We start from the raw sequence: 26,273 nt of genomic DNA on the forward strand, positions 1-26,273 counted from the left end.
TGTACTTTTAAAATCTGTTTATATCTGGTTATCTCCCATCTATAGAACTCTCCAAGTGAGTGAGGTAAGAAAACAAATGAAAGAAGTATGCACCTGTGTTGGAAAGTCACCGCCCCCATAATCCCCCACCCCCTTATAATTGGGAAAACAGCAGTGCTGACCAAGTTACACTGATATATCAAACAAGCTGCCATCACAGCAGCCAAGAGATACAGGGTACTAATCTGATCGCCTTGACTGATTACTGTACACATTCTGAACACCTCTGCTTGTTACATAGACATTTGGTATAACCTCTGACTATTACACACACAATGGAAGTCCAAGTAATGCACAGCATGTGGAAATGTCTGGCATCTTTTTCTCAGTAATCTCTGAAAATCACTTCCAGAACAGAGAGCCACGGCAGTGACTGGAGACTTTGTGATGTGAGTGTGTGATGTGTTTGCTCCAGGGAAGCTTCTCAACTCCTCAGAGAGATAAGGGGACAAATGAGACTGCATGTATTTATGGCCAAGAGATCAGGTCAAATCAGCACTAGTGTTATATTGAAAGATATTCCTAGTTTGTCAAAGCACTGGCCTGAGGGGATGGAGAATGAAAGGAAGGGGAAAAGGAGGGGATGGAGAGGGATAATATAATGGGGGGATTGGGGAGGGGAGGGGATGGAGAGGGATAATATAATGGGAGGGTTGGGGAGGGGAGGGGATGGAAGAGGGATAATATAATGGGAGGATTGGGGAGGGGAGGGGATGGAAGAGGGATAATATAATGGGAGGATTGGGGAGGGGAGGGGATGGAAGAGGGATAATATAATGGGGGGATGGGGAGGGGAGGGGATGGAAGAGGGATAATATAATGGGGGGATTGGGGAGGGGAGGGGATGGAAGAAGGATAATATAATGGGAGGATTGGGGAGGGGAGGGGATGGAAGAGGGATAATATAATGGGGGGGATTGGGGAGGGGAGGGGATGGAAGAGGGATAATATAATGGGGGGGATTGGGGAGGGGAGGGGATGGAGAGGGATAATATAATGGGGGGTTGGGGAGGGGAGGGGATGGAAGAGGGATAATATAATGGGGGGATTGGGGAGGGGAGGGGATGGAAGAGGGATAATATAATGGGGGGATTGGGGAGGGGAGGGGATGGAAGAGGGATAATATAATGGGAGGGTTGGGGAGGGGAGGGGATGGAGAGGGATATTATAATGGGAGGGTTGGGGAGGGGAGGGGATGGAAGAGGGATAATATAATGGGAGGGTTGGGGAGGGGAGGGGATGGAAGAGGGATAATATAATGGGAGGGTCGGGGAGGGAGGGGATGGAAGAGGGATAATATAATGGGGGGATTGGGGAGGGGAGGGGATGGAGAGGGATAATATAATGGGGGGATTGGTGAGGGGAGGGGATGGAAGAGGGATAATATAATGGGAGGATTGGGGAGGGGAGGGGATGGAAGAGGGATAATATAATGGGGGGATTGGGGAGGGGAGGGGATGGAAGAGGGATAATATAATGGGGGGATTGGGGAGGGGAGGGGATGGAAGAGGGATAATATAATGGAGAGCCTGGGGAGGGGAGGGGATTTAATCAGGGACATACCTCAACACCAAAAGCAAATAGACTTGATAGTGTCAACACCCCTGTATATGCCTGCAGATATAAGATCCATTTCAATGGTAGGTACTATACTACCACAGCCCTAGTCCCATCTCTCTCTGATAGTGTTAGTAACACTAGAGATTATCTAGCAGAGTTCTCTGTATATAAACAGATAGGGGATTTCACACCTCCCCTGGTAGATATAATAATCTCTACAGAGACCACAAAAACCTGTCATATCTCACCACTAAAAACCTGTCTTGTAAGACCAAATAAAAACCTGTCTTGTAAGACCAAATAAAAACCTATCTTGTAAGACCAAATAAAAACCTGTCTTGTAAGACCAAATAAAAACCTGTCTTGTAAGACCAAATGAAAACATGTCTTGTAAGACCAAATGAAAACCTGTCTTGTAAGACCAAATGAAAACCTGTCTTGTAAGACCAAATGAAAACCCGTCTTGTAAGACCAAATGAAAACCTGTCTTGTAAGACCAAATGAAAACCTGTCTTGTAAGACCAAATGAAAACCCGTCTTGTAAGACCAAATGAAAACCTGTCTTGTAAGACCAAATAAAAGCTTGTCTTGTAAGACCAAATAAAAGCTTGTCTTGTAAGACCAAATAAAAGCTTGTCTTGTAAGACCAAATGAAAACCTGTCTTGTAAGACCAAATGAAAACATGTCTTGTAAGACCAAATGAAAACCTGTCTTGTAAGACCAAATGAAAACCTGTCTTGTAAGACCAAATGAAAACCCTGTCTTGTAAGACCAAATGAAAACCTGTCTTGTAAGACCAAATGAAAACCTGTCTTGTAAGACCAAATGAAAACCTGTCTTGTAAGACCAAATAAAAGCTTGTCTTGTAAGACCAAATAAAAACCTGTCTTGTAAGACCAAATAAAAGCTTGTCTTGTAAGACCAAATGACAACCTGTCTTGTAAGACCAAATAAAAGCTTGTCTTGTATGGCCACCTCTATAATAAGACCATACATATGGACCTGTACCTGTAGATCGAGATCTATTTATGACAATTTCTTTTCACAGGTTCATATAAGACAAACCTGCCTAAACAATTCACCTGTCCTGTAAAACCACCTATAAACTAACATACCTGTCCAATATGACCACCTGCATTTCTTTCCTGTCCTTTCTCAGGACTTCAGATTAACAGATTTCGTCTGCCATTATAGTCCTTGGTTTGGATACAGGTCCCAGGAAAAAACATTAGAGTGTTTAACCTGTTTTAATAATAAAAGGTCAAATCATGGTACAGTTGTTAATGGCTTGCCATCATGAACTGGTGAATACATCCTTGATGATCTCTGAACAAGCTTTCCTACTTAACAGCTGCTTAAAGCTGAACCCATTATCACCAAGAATAACAGAGGAGAAACAAATTAATAAGTGTCATTTTGTGTAATTTAAAAATAATTTTAGCAGTGTGTTATCTATATCCTAAATGTAGAGTAGTACCTCACACAATCTCCGAGACAATATTCCCCGATAGCACACCTCTTCTCTGATAACATTTCTCCTTCTATTGCCTAACTTTAAGACAACAGATGCTATAATTACCTAACTGTGTGACACCTCACAGATAAAAGTGATCTTTTAATTGCCTAACTCATGTCAGAGTGGAATTCATTTCCAATATATTTCCTATCAGTATGTAACTGACGTCCCTTCACTCAGATATGTTTGTTTACCTTAGGGATACTACCCTCACTATTTTGTTGTGACAGTCGGGAGATAGAGAATCGGCTATTGTTGTAGCTTAAGAGGTTCAGTGACCGTTAAATGTATTTTTACAAAGATTGACAAAACATTTACACATTTTTATGTTTCCATTATCATAACTATCAAGCTTTTAAATCAAATTGTCTCCCTTTATTTTAAACATTTTATGAAAACATCTTTACCTTGAAGCAACTAAACGATGATAAATTATTCTTTTGTGGAATTGTCTCTCCATATAAACCAATCAATGATTTCAGGAGATTTTTATCTATTGTATACTACACTGCTGTTTAATCAATTTAGACTTGTTGGAACAGATTTATATAAAATCAATTTGAATCTTTTCATAAAATAAGCCTAGATTTGGGGAGAAAACACCATCATCTATTTCAAGATTTAAAAGAGAATGTACAAAACTTCTAAATCAGTTTTAAGCTTACAATAGGTTGAAATACAAGCAGATTAAGAATTTCAAGTGGAACAGATGGAACTAGGTTTGAACATCAGATTAATATACAAAGGCACAAAGTTATAACTAGGTCTCTATCATCACATAATTGAATATCTCTAACTATAACTTAATTAAGAAGCGTAATCCATTTTAATTTGTTCCTGTTGTGAGCTGTCCTATTCCATCCCTATGGCTAGCCTCGAGACCAGCCACTCTGCGGAGACACATCGTAAACGCCATCAAATTAATCATTTAATCTGTTGTTCTATAGCCAAACTGAGCATTTCATAATGAATATGGAAATTCATGAATCACATATTTCGAAAAATTGTTTTTGATTTCAAACCTCTGTAATGGTTATTTGTGCCTACCGCAGCGATTACATTACACTATTGTGGTATACACTGGGGTTCCATTTCTGTCACTGTTAACACGTCACTTACATGTCACAGAAACATATCCCTGGAAAAACGTATCGTAAAAATATCCTGTGACTGATATTTAGGTCATACTCATAAAGCCTTAGAGAATCATTTCCAACTTACGAACATCAAATTAATTTTTCATGTTCAAAATGTTCACACCTTACGATAATCTACCATCGAACTATGAGTAATGCAGAAGTCGAAGAATAGGAGACTAGATCCGATATCAGGTTCGACTGTATAACGAGACAAATTATTATGTTTTTATGTGTTTTCACACCTCTTTAATTACCTAGATCTACAAACGAGTCTAGAAGCTGAAGTTTGACAGCTGATTTAGTACTTGATAGTCTGTCAACGCTTCCGATGACGTATATATTTTAATCATTAAAAACATGGAATAGTTATTTTTTATCATCAATGTTCACATTTATGTGTTTTTATAACAATTCACCAATGACTAACGAAGGTACTATTAATCATACAGAAATAATTATTACAGGAAGTCAGGTCAATCTGAAAATAAAAAATAAAACACTAATGAACTGTTTCATGCCTTAATATGAAAAAATATTTACAGAAACACTAACCTTTGTGTAGGTCAAAGAGGTCAAACTTGAGTGTCCGTTAGAAAAACTCCCATGTTTATGAATTCTCTACATAAACACATTTTTAAAGGATTGACAGAAAAAAGTGCTGACCTCCGAGTTTTAAGTTTTCACTCCATTTGATTTGTATCCCATCTCCAAATAACCATACACACATTATTTATGTAATTCCTATTTTTCATGAACCACTTACAATAAATATCCACGTTTCTCTGGTGTTGTCCAGATACCTCCAATGATCCACACCATTAAGAATGCCTTCTGTACATAGTAGCCGATACAATCCTATTACTGCAGTAACACAATAAAGAAATCACACCATTCACTGATCAAACATCACCAGGATTCCGATGTCACCTCTACCAACCTGGGTGGTTCAACTTCCAACAAAAAACTCCCTTTTTACTGTTTCCAGTGTTTACAAGGTGAATAAAGTGACGAGTTCTGGCCACATATCTTTGGTCTTAGTGGATCCAGGACACTGGTGTCTTTCAGCAAGGCAACACCATTCTACACACTGTCTGAGCGGGACTACGGGGATCATTAGACACTAGATAATCACCCCCTCTGATAACATGGCTTGGGTAAACCAATCCAGCTTCTCCTGTAGTCAAAATCAGTCGACCATGGCTAATTTTCCAACAAATTTACTCCTAAGTAGCCAGGACACCATAGCAGTGTGTTTCTAATGTGGTCAGTTGCTGTTCCAGAAGGTGGATTTAGACAGATACAGACATGTTATATGATATGGACAAGGCTAATTTTTTGTATGAACATGAGGGTCAGTTTCATATAGAAAATATTGTGGTTGTTGTTGGTTGATTTTGGGTTAGAGTTGGAATACAATGTTTGGGTGATAACACAGGGAGGAGAGGGAGTAACATGACACCCTAGGGGACAAACACTCTAGGGGTTATCTATAGAGATGTGAGGGTATGGGTGGGGGAGTTCCACAGTGACCTCTAAAACAGCTGCTGATTGGGTCAAATGGGGGAGTGAGGTGGGAGACAAGGGAGAAGGGGGGACTTATCATCAGATTCATCTGTATAGTACCTAAAGGCCTCAAGTGTATTATGTTGATGATGAGGGTGATAGCAGGAAGGACTGACTGGGGAGGGGTGCAGCTTTAACTGGGTATAAAGTTGGTACCATACCAGTGGACATCAATATAGATCATAATATACCAAGTTACAGATACTTACTGGGGAGGGGTGCAGCTTTAACTGGGTATAAAGTTGATACCATACCAGTGGACATCAATATAGATCATAATATACCAAGTTACAGATACTTACTGGGGAGGGGTGCAGCTTTAACTGGGTATAAAGTTGATACCATACCAGTGGACATCAATATAGATCATAATATACCAAGTTACAGATACTTACTGGGGAGGGGTGCAGCTTTAACTGGGTATAAAGTTGGTACCATACCAGTGGACATCAATATAGATCATAATATACCAAGTTACAGATACTTACTGGGGAGGGGTGCAGCTTTAACTGGGTATAAAGTTGATACCATACCAGTGGACATCAATATAGATCATAATATACCAGGGGGTCCAGTAATTTAGTGCGGTAGGTGCCAGCCAATTTTTTTTGTCGATCTGATCCACTAGTGCTACATCAGCTGTCACCCTCTGTTTAGGACATTCAATGATTTGTCACTTGAGAATAATATTTCTAACAATTTCACCACCTAGCTAGATGGACTAGAGTATCCTGACCTACCGGTAACAATCAACAACAGAACTACACAGCATTAATCACCAGAGTTAGGCACATTTGTAAGAACTGGGCATTATCAGGGGAGCTAGACACATTGGTAAGTTCTGGGCATTGTCAGGGGAGCTAGACACATTGGTAAGAACTGGGCATTATCAGGGGAGCTAGACACATTGGTAAGAACTGGGCATTGTCAGGGGAGCTAGACAGATTGGTAAGAACTGGGCATTGTCAGGGAGCTAGGCACATTGGTAAGATTGGGCATTGTCAGGGGAGCTAGGCACATTGGTAAGAACTGGGCATTGTCAGGGAGCTAGGCACATTGGTAAGAACTGGGCATTGTCAGGGAGCTAGGCACATTGGTAAGATTGGGCATTATCAGGGGAGCTAGGCACATTGGTAAGATTGGGCATTGTCAGGGGAGCTAGGCACATTGGTAAGAACTGGGCATTGTCAGGGAGCTAGGCACATTGGTAAGAACTGGGCATTGTCAGGGAGCTAGGCACATTGGTAAGATTGGGCATTATCAGGGGAGCTAGACACATTGGTAAGATTGGGCATTGTCAGGGGAGCTAGGCACATTGGTAAGAACTGGGCATTGTCAGGGAGCTAGGCACATTGGTAAGAACTGGGCATTGTCAGGGAGCTAGGCACATTGGTAAGATTGGGCATTATCAGGGGAGCTAGGCACATTGGTAAGAACTGGGCATTGTCAGGGGAGCTAGACAGATTGGTAAGAACTGGGCATTGTCAGGGAGCTAGGCACATTGGTAAGATTGGGCATTGTCAGGGGAGCTAGACACATTGGTAAGTTCTGGGCATTGTCAGGGGAGCTAGGCAGATTGGTAAGAACTGGGCATTGTCAGGGGAGCTAGACAGATTGGTAAGAACTGGGCATTGTCAGGGGAGCTAGGCAGATTTATAAGAACTGGGCATTGTCAGGGGAGCTAGACAGATTGGTAAGAACTGGGCATTGTCAGGGGAGCTAGACAGATTTATAAGAACTGGGCATTGTCAGGGGAGCTAGACAGATTGGTAAGAACTGGGCATTGTCAGGGAGCTAGGCACATTGGTAAGATTGGGCATTGTCAGGGGAGCTAGGCAGATTTATAAGAACTGGGCATTGTCAGGGGAGCTAGACAGATTGGTAAGAACTGGGCATTGTCAGGGGAGCTAGACAGATTGGTAAGAACTGGGCATTGTCAGGGGAGCTAGGCAGATTTATAAGAACTGGGCATTGTCAGGGGAGCTAGACAGATTGGTAAGAACTGGGCATTGTCAGGGGAGCTAGACAGATTTATAAGAACTGGGCATTGTCAGGGGAGCTAGACAGATTGGTAAGAACTGGGCATTGTCAGGGGAGCTAGGCAGATTTATAAGAACTGGGCATTGTCAGGGGAGCTAGGCAGATTTATAAGAACTGGGCATTGTCAGGGGAGCTAGACAGATTTATAAGAACTGGGCATTGTCAGGGGAGCTAGACAGATTGGTAAGAACTGGGCATTGTCAGGGAGCTAGGCACATTGGTAAGATTGGGCATTGTCAGGGGAGCTAGACAGATTGGTAAGAACTGGGCATTGTCAGGGGAGCTAGACAGATTTATAAGAACTGGGCATTGTCAGGGGAGCTAGACACATTGGTAAGAACTGGGCATTATCAGGGGAGCTAGGCACATTGGTAAGAACTGGGCATTGTCAGGGGAGCTAGACAGATTGGTAAGAACTGGGCATTGTCAGGGGAGCTAGACAGATTGGTAAGAACTGGGCATTGTCAGGGGAGCTAGGCACATTGGTAAGAACTGGGCATTGTCAGGGGAGCTAGGCAGATTTATAAGAACTGGGCATTATCACGGAGACAGCAATAGGGGACAGGTACTGTTACTGTTAAGATAATAATTCAGTAAAGGGCACAAGTACTTGGCCCCAGTGTAGTAATCAACATCAATCAACTTCCTGTCTCCCATGTACCAGTACCCACTAATGGTGTTCCATCCATCAAACACAAGCCAGTCACACAGCCACTCACACAGTCTTAATAGAATAGTTTTTATCATTTCAACTACAGAAAATTGTCGCACTGATTTTATAAGAATTGTGACGTTTGTTCAGATTGTGATGATAACAGAAAGAAAATTTTCCATACTTTACCAAATTATTAACTCTGATTACAAGGAAAAGTAATCAATTTTGTATCTGTATCTAATTGTAGAAAGTACAGTAGGAATATTGCCTTTTATAAATGGGGCATAGTGTGGTAAGGGTGTTCTGTCAACAAACGAAGTTATAGGTACAAGTGACATTTGTTCTAGGACTTTCATACAGATCTCAGGACTAGAAGATAATTTGATTATTAAAATGAAGAAATGACCTTTTTTCAGGTATTTATTCATTACTTTAGATATTCATGTATGTTTGTTCCAAAGGCTTATTACAGGGTAAATATGGTACTGAACACAAAGGCTTATTACAGGGTAAATATGGTACTGGACACAAAGGCTTATTACAGGGTAAATATGGTACTGAACACAACACAGGCTTATTACAGGGTAAATATGGTACTGAACACAGGCTTATTACAGGGTAAATATGGTACTGAACACAAAGCTTATTACAGGGTAAATATGGTACTGAACACAAAGGCTTATTACAGGGTAAATATGGTACTGAACACAAAGGCTTATTACAGGGTAAATATGGTACTGAACACAATACAGCATACTGGATATTAACTCCGCAATCTAATCTGAAATTTACATTGAAATTACATTTAAACAGAAAACCCAATTAAGGGTGATTAATTGTACTTTACTGAAATCAATTGAATGAGATCATTCTGTAGTATCATCTAGTCTCAGTGCTTAAAATATAAATAAGAAGAAACTTCTCAAAATAGATATAAATTTCACTTAAAACATCGCAAATAAATGGATGCTTTGTATCTTTCTTATAAGGTAAATAAAAATGGTGTTACATTCACAAAAAATGATGCTTTTTGAACTGAACTGAGAATATCGATTGTAAATTAAGACAAATGAAATTGACACAACCAGAGATAACAACGAACATTAAAATGAAACTTATATAACTATAAAATAATGAACATTGAAATGAAACTTATATAACTATAGAAAATAATGAACATTGAAATGAAACTTATATAACTATAGAAAATAATGAACATTGAAATGAAACTTATAAACAGTGAGCCCATAACACAGAGATTCATTTAATGGTCTGGAAAGTAGAGAATTGTATTAATCCAGACGATCTATCATAGATACAGGTGTATACACAGAGGTCTTACCAAAAATCAAGGTAATGTAAGTGTAAAAACGGTGAGTCCAACACAATTTATTGGAGAGTCATGTTTTGGCTATATGGTAGCCTCCTCAGAACCCATCATAGACGGCTACCCTATAGCCAAAACATGTAAACAACGCTCTCCAATAAATCGACCAATGAATGAATCTCCGTGTTGGGCTCACCGTTTTTACACTTCTTTTAGAAGAGATAATAATGAACATGGAAGTCTGTAAATGATTGCACTCACCCCACCGAGTATATATGACGAGACATCAACTCACACCACCGAGTATATACGACGAGACATCAACTCACCCCACCGAGTATATACGACGAGACATCAACTCACCCCACCGAGTATATATGACGAGACATCAACTCACCCCACCGAGTATATACGACGAGACATCAACTCACCCCACCGAGTATATATGACGAGACATCAACTTACCCCACCGAGTATATACGATGAGACATCAACTTACCCCACCGAGTATATACGACGAGACATCAACTTATCCCACTGAGTATATACGACGAGACATCAACTTACCCCACCGAGTATATACGACGAGACATCAACTCACACCACCGAGTATATACGACGAGACATCAACTCACACCACCGAGTATATACGACAAGACATCAACTTACCCCACCGAGTATATACGACGAGACATCAAATGGTAAAGTATTGCATCGCCTTCTAAAATTCACATCCTCCATTTTTGTTTCCATGAGAAATTCAAGAGGCATAACCTACTGCTTTACCGATGTTGTAAGTACAAAACTGGACTTTTGAAAGAAAAACAGGATGATGTGCAACATATGATGAGGTTAGAGTTTAGTTGACATATTGAGAGGAAATTACTTGTTAAGAGAAGTAGGTTTTCCCTTATTAATGGTAAAACTACCCAGTAGTATAGCCTCAAGTGTGTGTTATATCATATCACACCGGCTGAAATAAAGGGGCCGCTTTATTTATATAGATATACGAAACCTGTCACAGGAACAATCTCATTGAACCCTCCTACTTGGAGCTAAATGGAAGCTAATTTTAACTGCTTGTTTTTTGTGTGATAGCTTCTGTCACCCTAATCAGCGTTCTAGTTTTATAAACCTTAAATTGTTATGGTGTGAAGTTGTATCCTTGATTCTATTTATAGCTGTGCTTTTTTTTTGTGTGATGAGATTGAGTAGAGTGTGTTGGGGAAGAGTTGGGATGGGACAAGAACATATTTTATTGACTCAATGATTGGCTGATCTTATTGACTCAATGATTGGCTGATCTTATTGACTCAATGATTGGCTGATCTTATTGACTCAATGATTGGCTGATCTTATTGACTCAAGATCAGCAGCTGTAACAATGTCAGTCCTTCAACAAAACTCTGTATCCCTAAGTGACATCGGCGGTCCCTAAGACACTGGAGTAAAACAAAACTCTGTATCCCCAAGTGACATCGGCGGTCCCTAAGACACTGGAGTAAAACAAAACTCTGTATCCCTAAGTGACATCGGCGGTCCCTAAGACACTGGAGTAAAACAAAACTCTGTATCCCTAAGTGACATCGGCGGTCCCTAAGACACTGTAGTAAAACAAACCTCTGTATCCCTAAGTGACATCGGTGGTCCCTAAGACACTGGAGTAAAACAAAACTCTGTATCCCTAAGTGACATCGGCGGTCCCTAAGACACTGAAGTAAAACAAAACTCTGTATCCCTAAGTGACATCGGCGGTCCCTAAGACACGGGAGTAAAACAAAACTCTGTATCCCTAAGTGACATCGGCGGTCCCTAAGACACTGGAGTAAAACAAAACTCTGTATCCCTAAGTGACATCGGCGGTCCCTAAGACACGGGAGTAAAACCAAACTCTGTATCCCTAAGTGACATCGGCGGTCCCTAAGACACTGGAGTATCCCTAAGTGACATCGGCGGTCCCTAAGACCCTGGAGTAAAACAAAACTGTATCCCTAAGTGACATCGGCGGTCCCTAAGACACGGGAGTAAAACAAAACTCTGTATCCCTATGTGACATCCGCTGAGTAAAACAAAATTCTCTGTAAATGGTTAACTGGAATCCATTATCTATAAATTCTCTAGCTTTAGAACCTATAAGTCCTCCTACATTGTGATATGTGCAAATGTGGCCGATGTATAGTGTAGAGGCCACAAATAATGTATAGTGTAGAGGCCACAAACAATGTATAGTGTAGAGGCCACAAACAATGTATTAACAGCTAGCCTGGACAATCCAGTACTTTTGATATTCCTCAGAAAAAGTGGTGGAATGATGAACAATTCCTCTAGACCATATGAGAAAGTTATAGAATAAAAACTCTGAGCCTTGATATCAACTATATAGTGGAACCACCATCTATTGGTGATTGGATAAACTAGATCTGACTGTATTTGATATTCCAGTGAGCACGTCAGTTTGCATGCGAGTTACATGCAAAATGGTCGTCTCACTATAAAAGTGTCAGGATGGGATCAATATAGTTATCTCTAAGGCATCCTGCTATTGAGCATAAATAGAATTAATTCACTGACCATCATCAAACGACTGACCGATCATGCTAGATTGACCAGAGGTCTGAGAATGTCCAGTACCTGTGGATCAATCGAGCAACTATAATTAACAAGCCCCTAACTCAAGTGTTTTAGAAAGGCATCCACCATTTAGATGACTCGGAGGGGATCTGGGAAATGTTTGAAAAGCTCCTAACTACTTTATAAGTGACAAGCATGTTTAGGACTAAGAGTTAAGATCCAAAGATTCTGACATCGATGGTAAGACCGTGTATTTTATCAATCCTACAGCGGTGCTTCTCTGATTACCAGCACTTCCCACCAGCAACATGTGTTTTGCAGTAATATTAGATTTAAAAGCAAATCAATAATAAAAAAAAAATCAAAATTAGTCCAAATACTTCTTGATCAACTGCTAAGAAACTTCAATTCCAATTGACAAGGAATAAGCATCTGAAAAAATTCAACAAATACCAGGATTTATACCACAATGTATTCTTCAGTGATATTCTTTGTGGAAAATCTAACCGTTCAACTTCTTTTGTTGATTGTATAATGCCAGTATATTAGACTTTTATAGGGCCTTATAGTCAAAATAGGTCACCTTTTATAGGGCTTTATAGTCAAAATAGGTCACCTTTGTATCACCTTACTTAAAACTATGGTCTGAAAACAGGAGGAGGAGGAGGGGAGAGGGGAAGGGGGAGGGGGAGAGGGGGAGAGGGAGGGGGGAGGGGGGAGGGGAGGGGAGGGGGAGGGGGAGAGGGGGGAGGTGGAGGCGGAGAACTTATAACGGTAATAAACAGCTGTACATCACAAAGTCAACAGCCTAAACAAATCTGTTACTCTCCAATCAAATCTAATTTAGCAAATGATTATGGTGTTCATTACCTCTCTGTAGTAGCTTAAGATAATGGCTCCCTCTGAAGGCCAGATTGAGTGAGTATATTTTGATTTACAAGGGGGTGCAGATGATGATATTATAAGGGTAATTCATCTAATGATCATTTAACCACAAATCAACCACTGGTGCAATCAAAATCAGATCTTGCAGAAAAATATGGAGGTCTAGCAATTTTTGTGTGACTTCATTTTGATATGTTGTGGGTGCAGAGCGGTGAATTGTGGTGTGGGACCATCACTGTGTGATACTGTCAATTACCACTAGATTGGGCTGATACCAGGGGAGGGGCTAATTAACTCGGGGAGGGGGGGCACCTCCTGGTACACACTTATAGGACAGATTCTAAGTAAAATCTTACAGTTATTTCTAATTAATGTTCTGTTTCTATAACAGTTTGTTACCTCATACTCAAGTCACATGAAGGAGGTCGCTGTCTGAATAAATATCAATTCTGTTTTTAATCCTGGAATGTTAGCTCAAGCTAAGTAATACAGTATAAATTGTACTATATACAGGAATTAATGCTAATTTGCCAGGGTGGTGAAGTGCCATTTTGAGGCAGTGGGGGACATCTATGTTAATTTTGTGGTTCGCTGAGGTGTTGATAACTTTCAAATCTTATCAGAGGTCGGACTGCCAGACACAAGACCACACTGGGAGAGTCAGGTGAATCAGAAAAAAACATACAGGACCCTTCCCATAATGCCAATGTCTGAAAGTATACTCAGCTGGTAAAATTTAGGAATATCTAAATTATACATAATTAAAAAAAGTTAGCAAGATATCACTGGAATTATCTCCGTTATAAAAAAGAACCTTTGTAAAAAAAAAACAAAAAAAAAAACACAGGTATAATCTTGGATAATGGTAGGAAATAGAAAAATATTAGTTGTTATATCTATGTTTTGGAAAGCTAACAATGCTTTTAAAGTTTGGTGAATTAAGGAATACCTTCACTATCTAATGATAATTATTATGTTGATGAGTTCTGGGAGGTAACACAAGCTTATTATTTGTTTTCCTGACCTACTGGGGGAACAGATGAAGGGTGGGGAAGGACCTGATGAAGGAGGGGGTGGGGAGGGACCTGATGAAGGAGGGGGTGGGGGGGACCTGATGAAGGAGGGGGTGGGGGGGACCTGATGAAGGAGGTGTGGGGAGGGACCTGATGTAGGAGGGGGTGGGGAGGGACCTGATGAAGGAGGGGGTGGGGGGGGACCTGATGAAGGAGGTGTGGGGAGGGACCTGATGTAGGAGGTGTGGGGAGGGACCTGATGAAGGAGGGGGTGGGGAGGGACCTGATGTAGGAGGGGGTGGGGAGGGACCTGATGAAGGAGGGGGTGGGGAGGGACCTGATGAAGGAGGGGGTGGGGAGGAACCTGATGAAGGAGGGGGTGGGGGGGACCTGATGAAGGAGGTGTGGGGAGGGACCTGATGTAGGAGGTGTGGGGAGGGACCTGATGAAGGAGGGGGTGGGGAGGGACCTGATGTAGGAGGGGGTGGGGAGGGACCTGATGTAGGAGGTGTGGGGAGGGACCTGATGTAGGAGGGGGTGGGGAGGAACCTGATGAAGGAGGGGGTGGGGGGGGACCTGATGAAGGAGGGGTGGGGAGGGACCTGATGTAGGAGGTGTGGGGAGGGACCTGATGAAGGAGGGGGTGGGGAGGGACCTGATGTAGGAGGGGGTGGGGAGGGACCTGATGTAGGAGGTGTGGGGAGGGACCTGATGAAGGAGGTGTGGGGAGGGACCTGATGAAGGAGGGGTTAGGGAGGGTCCTGATGAAGGAGGTGTGGGGAGGGACCTGATGAAGGAGGGGGTGGGGAGGGACCTGATGAAGGAGGTGTGGGGAGGGACCTGATGAAGGAGGGGGTGGGGAGGGACCTGATGAAGGAGGGGGTGGGGAGGGACCTGATGAAGGAGGGGGTGGGGAGGGACCTGATGAAGGAGGGGGTGGGGAGGGACCTGATGAAGGAGGTGTGGGGAGGGACCTGATGAAGGAGGGGGTGGGGAGGGACCTGATGAAGGAGGGGTTAGGGAGGGTCCTGATGAAGGAGGTGTGGGGAGGGACCTGATGAAGGAGGGGGTGGGGAGGGACCTGATGAAGGAGGGGGTGGGGAGGGACCTGATGAAGGAGGTGTGGGGAGGGACCTGATGAAGGAGGGGGTGGGGAGGGACCTGATGAAGGAGGGGGTGGGGAGGGACCTGATGAAGGAGGGGATGGGGAGGGACCTGATGAAGGAGGGGGTGGGGAGGGACCTGATGAAGGAGGGGGTGGGGAGGGACCTGATGAAGGAGGTGTGGGGAGGGACCTGATGAAGGAGGGGTGGGGAGGGACCTGAAGTAGGAGGGGGTTGGGAGGGACCTGATGAAGGAGGTGTGGGGAGGGACCTGATGAAGGAGGTGTGGGGAGGGACCTGATGAAGGAGGTGTGGGGAGGGACCTGATAAAGAAGGTGTGGGGAGGGACCTGATGTAGGAGGTGTGGGGAGGGACCTGATGAAGGAGGTGTGGGGAGGGACCTGATGAAGGAGGTGTGGGGAGGGACCTGATGAAGGAGGGGTGGGGAGGGACCTGAAGTAGGAGGGGTGGGGAGGGACCTGATGAAGGAGGTGTGGGGAGGGACCTGATGAAGGAGGGGGTGGGGAGGGACCTGATGAAGGAGGGGATGGGGAGGGTCCTGATGAAGGAGGTGTGGGGAGGGACCTGATGAAGGAGGGGGTGGGGAGGGACCTGATGAAGGAGGTGTGGGGAGGGACCTGATGAAGGAGGGGGTGGGGAGGGACCTGATGAAGGAGGTGTGGGGAGGGACCTGATTAAGGAGGGGTTGGGGAGGGACCTGATGAAGGAGGGGATGGGGAGGGACCTGATGAAGGAGGGGATGGGGAGGGACCTGATGAAGGAGGGGGTGGGGAGGGACCTGATGAAGGAGGGGGTGGGGAGGGACCTGATGAAGGAGGGGGTGGGGAGGGACCTGATGAAGGAGGGGTGGGGAGGGACCTGATTAAGGAGGGGGTGGGGAGGGACCTGATGAAGGAGGTGTGGGGAGGGACCTGATTAAGGAGGGGGTGGGGAGGGACCTGATGAAGGAGGGGTTAGGGAGGGTCCTGATGAAGGAGGGGTGGGGAGGGTCCTGATGAAGGAGGGGATGGGGAGGTACCTTATGTAGGAGTGGGTGGGGAGGGTCCTGATGAAGAAGGTGTGGGGAGGGACCTGATGTAGGAGTGGGTGGGGAGGGACCTGATGTAGGAGTGGGTGGGGAGGGTCCTGATGAAGGAGGGGGTGGGGAGGGACCTGATGAAGGAGGGGGTGGGGAGGGTCCTGATGAAGGAGGTGTGGGGAGGGACCTGATGAAGGAGGGGGTGGGGAGGGTCCTGATGAAGGAGGGGTGGGGAGGGACCTGATGAAGGAGGGGTTAGGGAGGGTCCTGATGAAGGAGGGGGTGAGGAGGGACCTGATGAAGGAGGGGTTAGGGTGGGTCCTGATGAAGGAGGGGTTAGGGAGGGTCCTGATGTAGGAGGGGGTGGGGAGGAACCTGATAAAGGAGGGGTGGGGAGGGACCTGATGAAGGAGGGGGTGGGGAGGGACCTGATGGATGATGGTAGTTGGAAGGGGGACTTTACAGGCACAGCAGCTTCAAGTACATTTTTACCCTTTTTGACCTTAAACAGCCAACAACCAGCCATCTAGAAACTGGCAGTTCTAGGGATGCACTGACCATAATGATTTGCATGATAAATAATGCTTTTGTCATTTGTTTAAACAAATGTGTTACTTTTCTTTATTATAAACATATGGTGATGTGGTCAGTATTAGGCCTAAAGACAACATCAAAATAGAGAGTCAACCTGTCTTATACGACATCCGAAGGGACAAACCATATTGGACAGATCAAACAGGTCAGAATAGAGAGAGAATGCTGTCTAATATGACTCACTTAAATGGACGGGATATACATAAATTGGAATACACAACATTTAGAAATATTCAGAAGTTGGATTGGACAGTTTTTACAATAGATTGAAAGCTTGATTCCTGAGGTATAAAATCATGGTGATCCTATGTGACTCCCTTTGATACAGCCTCCACCAGAGTCTCCTCTTCTGGAGATACAAATTCACGAGTCTCTATAATAACATGTAAAATTCAAATCTCAGCTAACACCATAACATTACAGTAATATTTACAGCGTATCGCCCCTCGGCCGAGATCAAATCAATATCGATAATATTACATACAGACAGGGAGTACATCGCATTAGTCACGCCGCTCAGACGTGGAGCTCTTTTGTGTTTAAGTATATATTTGTGTAAAGTAGACGTACATGGAAAGCAAAGGACAGTCAGCAGTGACAGTGTGACTCTCCACAAAAGTTGACTGCCATAAAATTCCGGTACATTAGACATTGGTTAAAAAACATCCCAGATTATAGGGCATAGTATTGGGGGACCAGATGGTCAATCGTCAAGGCGATCAGGCCAATGTGCACTGGAATGCAAGTTATGGTGGGAGCCACTTTGACCAGAAGTTGAAAAACAGGCCATCAGATTACAAATCTGTCCTCACTGCTCGATCACACAAAAACAATGGATCAGAATGGACACAACTATTCACCACTTCAGTAAAAAATCTCATTACTTTCTTATGCACCATTGACAGTAGACTATCAGCGTCCTGAGTCCATTAGGCCATCATAAAGACTCCTGGAGTTCTCCTTGTCCCTCAAGCTAAATCAGACCTTACACCATTTCTCTTGTTAAAGGTCCCAATTTTCTGATCTCTAATTCTCCTTTTGGATCACTGAACTGATGGTCTCCCTTTTGTTGGGGATCGCTCTGGCATCCCTAAGGGGCTGTTGTCAGGGGCTTTGATTGGCAGGTCAGCCTCTGAAGTATTGTGTAATCTATTAGTACTAGGTCAGTGATATCACCTAATCCCACAGTCGTTTCCAAGGATTTCAGTGAATTCATTTTTCTGGGTATTTTCTCTGATTCAGTCACCAATGTAAATTAATACAAACACTGCAGAGGATGCACACTAACATTGTGCAACAAAGACGCAGACGAAAACCCAGCCATCCCAACGCTTATAATCACTGAACAAACAATCCTGCAATTTGTACATTATCGTAAAGGACACGAGGATTTCTAACAAAATAGATATGAATGAGCACTGAAAAGGATGATCACAGTAGCTGAAAATTAATTTGTACAGATTCTGTGTTCGAAAATGAGTTATTCAGAAAAGACTTCCTAAAGTATAATTAATTTTGAAAGCTTTCAGGGTGATTGAAGACGACAGAGTTCATACACAGATCTGATGACAATACACATTTGTGATGACATGAAACTAAACTTTTAAATTATTTCAATAACTTTATGAGGGTATGTTAGGTGGAGAATTGATTTTTTATCGACCATATTTGGGAGAAAAAATCTAAACTTTGTATAAAATAAAAGCTTTCGGAAATTGATTCGCCACTGTTTCCATGTTGAAGCTAATGGAGTTTCAGTAAGGCCACATTATCATGTGACGTGAGCAGACATTAGCTAATGAGGTAGTGACATGGTCTAAAGTAATCGTTCTGCATCATATAGGGGAGCATTTCACAAGGTCAGACGCAAAAAAGCAGGTTGTGATGTTGTTATTCGATAGGTCGTCACCTAATGATGTTATCTAGGAAATTACGGGGAAACAGGGAAGAAATGACTGTAATATTAATTAGTCAATGTCATTTCTCACCCATTTTACAAGATGGAAGCATTTATCCTTTGACTCGGGAAGTCCAATTATACTATATGGGGGTAATGAGATGAAATATATTATGTTTTTGTTTTATTTCGATGATGGTAGAACAGGACCGAAAACAACAAAGGGACATAATTCTGAGGTCAATGAATCTCAGACGGGGAAAAATCAATTTGTCGCATTTTCGGATGAGATATCTTCATCTAGAAGGGTATTGGTAGAAATTAGGAAATGGTTTCAGATAAAATTCATTGGATAAGATACATATCCTGTTACAATACCCAAGGTCTTTTATGGCTTAATGGGTTCCCGCTACAGCTATTAGATACTTCCATCAAGTTCTATTGTCACACGATATCCGCCTTTTAATTCTCAATTCACTCAGTTTTTTATCCGATTGGACTCTATATCAACATTTACATCAGAATCATTTTTACACATTTTGACAAAAAGAGATATTTGAAAAACTTTCACTCCAAAATTTTATCAAAAATAGCTTTCCCAGAAAAAAAACCCGGGTAATGCTGCTGTGGGACAGGCTATTTGTTAAACATGATACACCATATTTACTGTAACTCACGGTAATATAAACATGATACACCATATTTACTGTAACCACCCACGGTAATATAAACATGATACACCATATTTACTGTAACTCACGGTAATATAAACACGATACACCATATTTACTGTAACCACCCACGGTAATATAAACAGTATACACCATATTTACTGTAACCACCCACGGTAATATAAACAGTATACACCATATTTACTGTAACCACCCACAGTAATATAAACATGATACACCATATTTACTGTAACTCACGGTAATATAAACAGTATACACCATATTTACTGTAACCACCCACGGTAATATAAACAGTATACACCATATTTACTGTAACCACCCACGGTAATATAAACATGATACACCATATTTACTGTAACTCACGGTAATATAAACATGATACACCATATTTACTGTAACCACCCACGGTAATATAAACATGATACACCATATTTACTGTAACTCACGGTAATATAAACACGATACACCATATTTACTGTAACCACCCACGGTAATATAAAGACTATAATTAGTCATGTTTTGTTATGAAAAGTTTGACGAGTCTTCCTTCAAACAGATGATGTACACAATGACTTTCGTTGCCATATTGTTTTTCAAATGATATTTTAATTTTGGATTGCTCTTCATTGTCTCAGATATGTGAGCCTACCAGGTTTTTTTTATTAGTACGCATCAAGGTCTTTACTCAACATATTTCAGAATGAATTCCTTACAGTATCAATAAAATCAAGATGCACAAATTTAAAGTGTTAAAGAGGAAAGAATATTCAAAACAAAAATTCATAAAGGTGTTATTTCTCAATTGTTTTAATACTAAGGACTTAAGTCGTTACCAAAAAGGTATGGAAGTCAACACGAGACGTCATAACACATTTTCTACACTAATGTAATGAGGAGCTGTAATAGTTACACCTCACTCGCATTGGTGACAAACACATAGCCGACCCTGATGGATGGTCGGGTGCGGAAATCTTATTACCATACATGGCCGATTGTCATTGAATTTAAAAGAAGCAAGCTTTAAATGAAGGAAAAGAATAGAGTTTAATTTCATTTGTTTGATGAATAACAGGCCCCAAGGAAACGTAATTATTCTGCAATGCAATTCCAACTTTTATGGAGGGAAAGAATGCGACCACCTCAGCCAAATTTTGGGTCATATTGGTCCAAGGCCATTGACATCAATCAGTACCTCTGGTCTTGTGCTGAGGACTTCTGATGACAGAGCAAGGGAGGGGGTCGTCTGGTCGCCAAGGTCGAAAGTATTTGTGGGGAGGGGGCTCTTGTTTATGAGGGAGGATCCTTTGTCAAATGTAGCATAGGGGCTCTCATGCCCGATGTGGTTGCTGTATAGGAATCTCTATACAATCTCCTTTACAGCTAGTTGTATAGGAATCTCTATACAATCTCCTTTACAGCTAGTTGTATAGGAATCTCTATACAATCTCCTTTACAGCTAGTTGTATAGAATCTCTATACAATCTCCTTTACAGCTAGTTGTATAGGAATCTCTATACAATCTCCTTTACAGCTAGTTGTATAGGAATCTCTATACAATCTCCTTTACAGCTAGTTGTATAGGAATCTCTATACAATCTCCTTTACAGCTAGTTGTATAGGAATCTCTATACAATCTCCTTTACAGCTAGTTGTATAGGAATCTCTATACAATCTCCTTTACAGCCAGTTGTATAGGAATCTCTATACAATCTCCTTTACAGCTAGTTGTATAGGAATCTCTATACAATCTCCTTTACAGCCAGTTGTATAGGAATCTCTATACAATCTCCTTTACAGCCAGTTGTATAGGAATCTCTATACAATCTCCTTTACAGCCAGTTGTATAGGAATCTCTATACAATCTCCTTTACAGCCAGTTGTATAGGAATCTCTATACAATCTCCTTTACAGCTAGTTGTATAGGAATCTCTATACAATCTCCTTTACAGCTAGTTGTATAGGAATCTCTGTACAATCTCCTTTACAGCTAGTTGTCTGTGTTCCCACTCTAACAAAGGTTACCATGATAGCCTGATACAACTAGTATTTTGTTCAAGAACTTGAAAGAAAGCAGGATTTTCTTTCTCCATACAAGGACATGCCAAACTGTTATTCAGGTCTAAATTTCTTTGAGACAAGTTTTTGGAATAAAATATTTGTCAGGTTCACATCAAATTTTACAAAACAGATGAAGCAAGTCTATAAATCCACAAATCTTTTTGTATTTTGAAATGTTCTAAAATGTAATTGTTTTGTGACAATGAAGCTGCCATTTTCTTTTAAAGACCAATATAATGTCCATGTATTTTTTATCTTATTGAATCCTAAACAGGAAAATTAACAACTGAAAACTGTTCAATTGGAGCCCATCATAGCAACACAGACTGCAATCGTTGGAGCTGCCAGTGTCTACCAAGCTAGCTAAATATCAGAAACACAGAGGTGTCTTCCAACGCGTTGCTAAGTTAGAGTGTTGTATTTTACAGTGCAAACAAACCTCTACACAAAACTCTTAACATTTTATCCGATTCACCAAGGAGATTCATACAGATAAAAGGAAACATTGAGTTTTAATCGATGGCTACAATTCTAAAGCAATGATTTGATTCTCATAATGGTAGCAATGACCACATCATAAATTATACAACTACTCTTCAAAAGCCATATGTGACGTGCAAGCCAGTATCACTGAATGCTGAATAAGCCTGAGCCAAAGGCCTCAGTATCGGAACCGCAACCTGTACGGCTAAGTGTTGATTCCTTGTGGAAGATCGGCTACGGAAATAAAATTTCCTATGAATGTTTCCGTGTTCTTAGCATGCAACAGGCCTCCCTTAATAGCTAGACAAACACAGTGAGTCACCGAAATGCGCAGTTATAATCATATTTCTGTCCCGTGAAGGAACTTGATGTGTTGCAGTTCAAAGGACAGCAACAGTTGTCAATGGTATATATCCAATCAGATTGTCCGATACAAATGGATTTTCTTAACAATTAATATTATGCGATATTGGACACAAACTAAAAAGGCTTTTGATTAATGCTGTTAGCATGGCCATGTATGCTATTGAATACAAATTTGATATCCAAGGCCGCTGATGCCTGCTGTGTTCAATATTTCGTGAGTTTGAACATTCCTTTTTGCCAAGTTACTACATTGATGTGTGTATGATTAGCTGAAGAATCTAAACATTGACAAATTTAATTAGTCATGATGTGGGGGATTTGAATTCCATAATTATGGAAAACTGAGTGATCTTGAAGTGCTTTTAAATCAGAACACTTGGAACGTGTTACAAATCCAAATGGCAACTGCCACCTCCCAACAAATATTTGAATCATATTTACAGATCAGAAGGTGTACATTTCCAAGATTAAAAGTCTCATATTGAATCTGAGGCTAAGACATGAGAAATCATAGATATCCAATTTATGTGTGGGAGATCGATTGGCTATGAGATTTGAAAGAAATCATGTCTCAAGACTCAATATTTAAACGAAAAATATCTTGAGCACCATGACAAGCGATTGTGCACCTGCATTTAGATATATATCTTTATGTATAATATTATTTTTCCAATTAAGCCTACTTAAAAGGGATCATGGAATGAAATGAAAGTCAGCATAACCTACGTTATTACATAATTATGGAGAAACGTTTTACCACACAATTAGGTGTAACCTGAGGCCTAATAATGATGACCTTTCAAATTTTTATCAACATTTCTTCTCATTGAGTATTTTGTAACAAAGGTATTTCATTGTTTGTATTGCCTAATCGGATAAAAAGATCACTTTGACTTCTGACCTTTTTAGCAGGTTATATTACAAAGCTGAATAATATTTGATACAAATTTTCATTAGAACACCTGGAGACGGAAGTTTTTTCAAAAGACTTCAATCTTTAATGATATATCACCTAGTTCTGGTTAAAGTAAGGCCTTTCTAGGCGTATGAAAGAAAAAAGTACATTTGTACTTACAATTCTAATCTTGTATCTCCTTGGCCACTTATTTAAAACAGATATACAAGGAATTTGGAAATAATGAGATCACCTTTTATACTCTACCTTTTCTCAACACCTTAACCCTCTAATTGAACAAACCTCCCTATAGAGACCATTCCCATTGACTTAGTCTTATTGAACAAACCTCTCTAGCGAGACCATTCCCATTACATTGGTCTCATTGTCAAACCTCTCTATAGAGACCATTCCCATTGACTTAGTCTTATTGAACAAAACTCTCTAAAGAGACCATTCCCATCATAATGGTCTCATTGGTCAAACTCTCTTAAAAGACCATTCTCATTGACTTATATGAAATATCAGCCGTAATATAAGAACGTTTCCTTAAGAGACCGTTTGATCCCAATATAGGGAAAATATAAAGGATTTAATTCTAACACAAATCACATGTAAAACCTGTAATGTAGCATACCTCTTTAAAACACAGCTTCTGTACATCAGTGTTGAACGAACACCTCACTAATTATCAAAGTGGTCATCGAGCAGACACACATGTATTACCCTAACAAGCTTGTATGTAGAACAGCCAAATGCTCTGTCAAATTCAATTGAACATGTTTTATTCATTAGCTTTGATACAAACTTGAAAACCAGAAAATAACATTGTGAGTGCACTGCCAAACTCCATTTTATTTTTTTTATCTTGAATACTGTTGAAGGTTGCGTTCACTGTTTCTCCGGATTTTAGAATGCATATCAGTCCTTTAAATGGTTAGTGTATAATTGCTACAGATTGCATGAGAACACCAGAGTGCAAGAAGAGAACATTGCTGTAGTAATCCTGCCCGTCTCTGGCACGCATCGGTATGTGTTTTACATGCGTAACATAGGAAGAGAATTGCAATATCAGATGTCAATAATTGTCGCAATTGACAAAAATTAAGCATAAAAGCAGAAATGTGCCCCAGCGTGCACCTTAGCGTTTGTTGTGAATTACATCCTGCCAGGAAAACAGCAGTAGTCCGTTTATCCCTTTATTTTGTTTATTCTTTTATCCCCACAAAACACGGAGTGTTGCTGAGGATGCACACAGTCGATAAGACGATGAAGTGAACAGCTTTCATACATAACATTGCTCTGATGGCCCTGAAGCATGGCTCGGAATGACTGCTAGTGTGTCAAAAGAATGCTGGGCTTTTACAATGTCTGGAGAGACGTATGTGTGGGCAGGTAAACGATCCACGATCCACGTAACAACCGGTAGGCAAGTATGTGACCCCACATATTGTGTATGTCAGATATGTACTACAATATACATCACAACCTCAACCAACATATCAGATATGTACTACAATATACATCACAACCTCAACCAAACATTTTTTATTTCCGTGAATTGGGATATTTTTTCATAGTGTGCAGTCAGTTTTTGCAAAGTCAGTTAAAACAATTTTGCAAACAGATGTTTTTCATAGCCTTTGAAATTCTTAAGGTAAAAATACAGCCAAAGGATTATTAAATGTAAAATACCCCAAACTCTCATACCTTCTTCTTCTGTGAACCATTCCTGACCCCCAACCCCTTTCCGACCCCCAATCCCTTCCCTTCCCTTCCCTGACCCAAACCCCCTACCCCCAGCCCCCTACCACAAAATTGCCAATTCAAAGTCAAGTGTAATGTATATATTTGAAGTGAAGTTTTAAGTTGGATTAAAAGATTATGTAAAATGAAAATAAGTCCTAAAATAGGAGCAATTGAATCTACCTCCTGTTTGTAGGATACCCCCTTAAGTACGGTAAATATCGGTAAATATAAGTGTTTATACACATTTTATATCACAATGATACAAAACACACATTTTATATCACAATGATACAAAACACACATTTTATATCACAATGATACAAAACACACATTTTATATCACAACGATACAAAACACACATTTTATATCACAATGATACAAAACACACATTTTATATCACAATGATACAATTAAAACACACATTTTATATCACAATGATACAAAACACACATTTTATATCACAATGATACAAAACACACATTTTATATCATAATGATACAAAACACACATTTTATATCACAATGATACAAAACACACATTTTATATCACAATGATACAAAACACACATTTTATATCACAATGATACAATTAAAACACACATTTTATATCACAATGATACAAAACACACATTTTATATCACAATGATACAAAACACACATTTTATATCATAATGATATAAGCATACAATTCCACAAATATCCTGACCTGCTAGGGAAACCAGTTGATCTGATTGAGACATCTAGATATTCAAAATAAAATATGTAAACTCATAATCTGAAATTCCAAACATACGCCAACGCAAATTACCATATATAAATTTAATAGTTTGCTTATGCAGGTAGAATTTATCATGATTTGACAAAATTATTGAAAATTCATAAACATCTCCCACCTGCATTAGCCTCGGTATACTATTCACTTATAAACCTTTTACAAGAATTTAATCGCTTCAAAGAGCTAGGAGCCCAGTGAAAACCACCTGCATTGATTACAAATAGCTTTGTTGGCAACAGTGCAACTCTGTAGTATTAATGATGACAATTAGTGGTTACACAATTTGAAAATTTGTCACGTTAACAACTGCCAGT

The 26,273-nt window shown here is 40.9% G+C and overlaps 1 protein-coding gene across 4 annotated transcripts in view; it reads right to left on the reverse strand.

Moving 5' to 3' along the window:
- Nucleotides 1-26,273, reverse strand: part of LOC117324551 (kinesin-like protein KIF26B) — a 385,773-nt gene that overhangs the window by 151,928 nt on the left and 207,572 nt on the right. Inside the window, exon 1 of one of the 4 annotated variants that reach the window (XM_033880467.1) lies at nt 4,808-5,328. The exons of the other annotated variants lie outside the window; for them this stretch is intronic. The gene's annotated coding sequence lies outside the window, so the exon portion shown is untranslated. Of the gene's footprint in view, nt 1-4,807; nt 5,329-26,273 lie in introns of those variants that run through there. 4 annotated transcript variants of the gene reach the window in all.

The sequence above is a fragment of the Pecten maximus genome, chromosome 3 (genome assembly GCF_902652985.1).
Source record: "Pecten maximus chromosome 3, xPecMax1.1, whole genome shotgun sequence".
Classification (NCBI taxonomy): domain Eukaryota; kingdom Metazoa; phylum Mollusca; class Bivalvia; order Pectinida; family Pectinidae; genus Pecten; species Pecten maximus.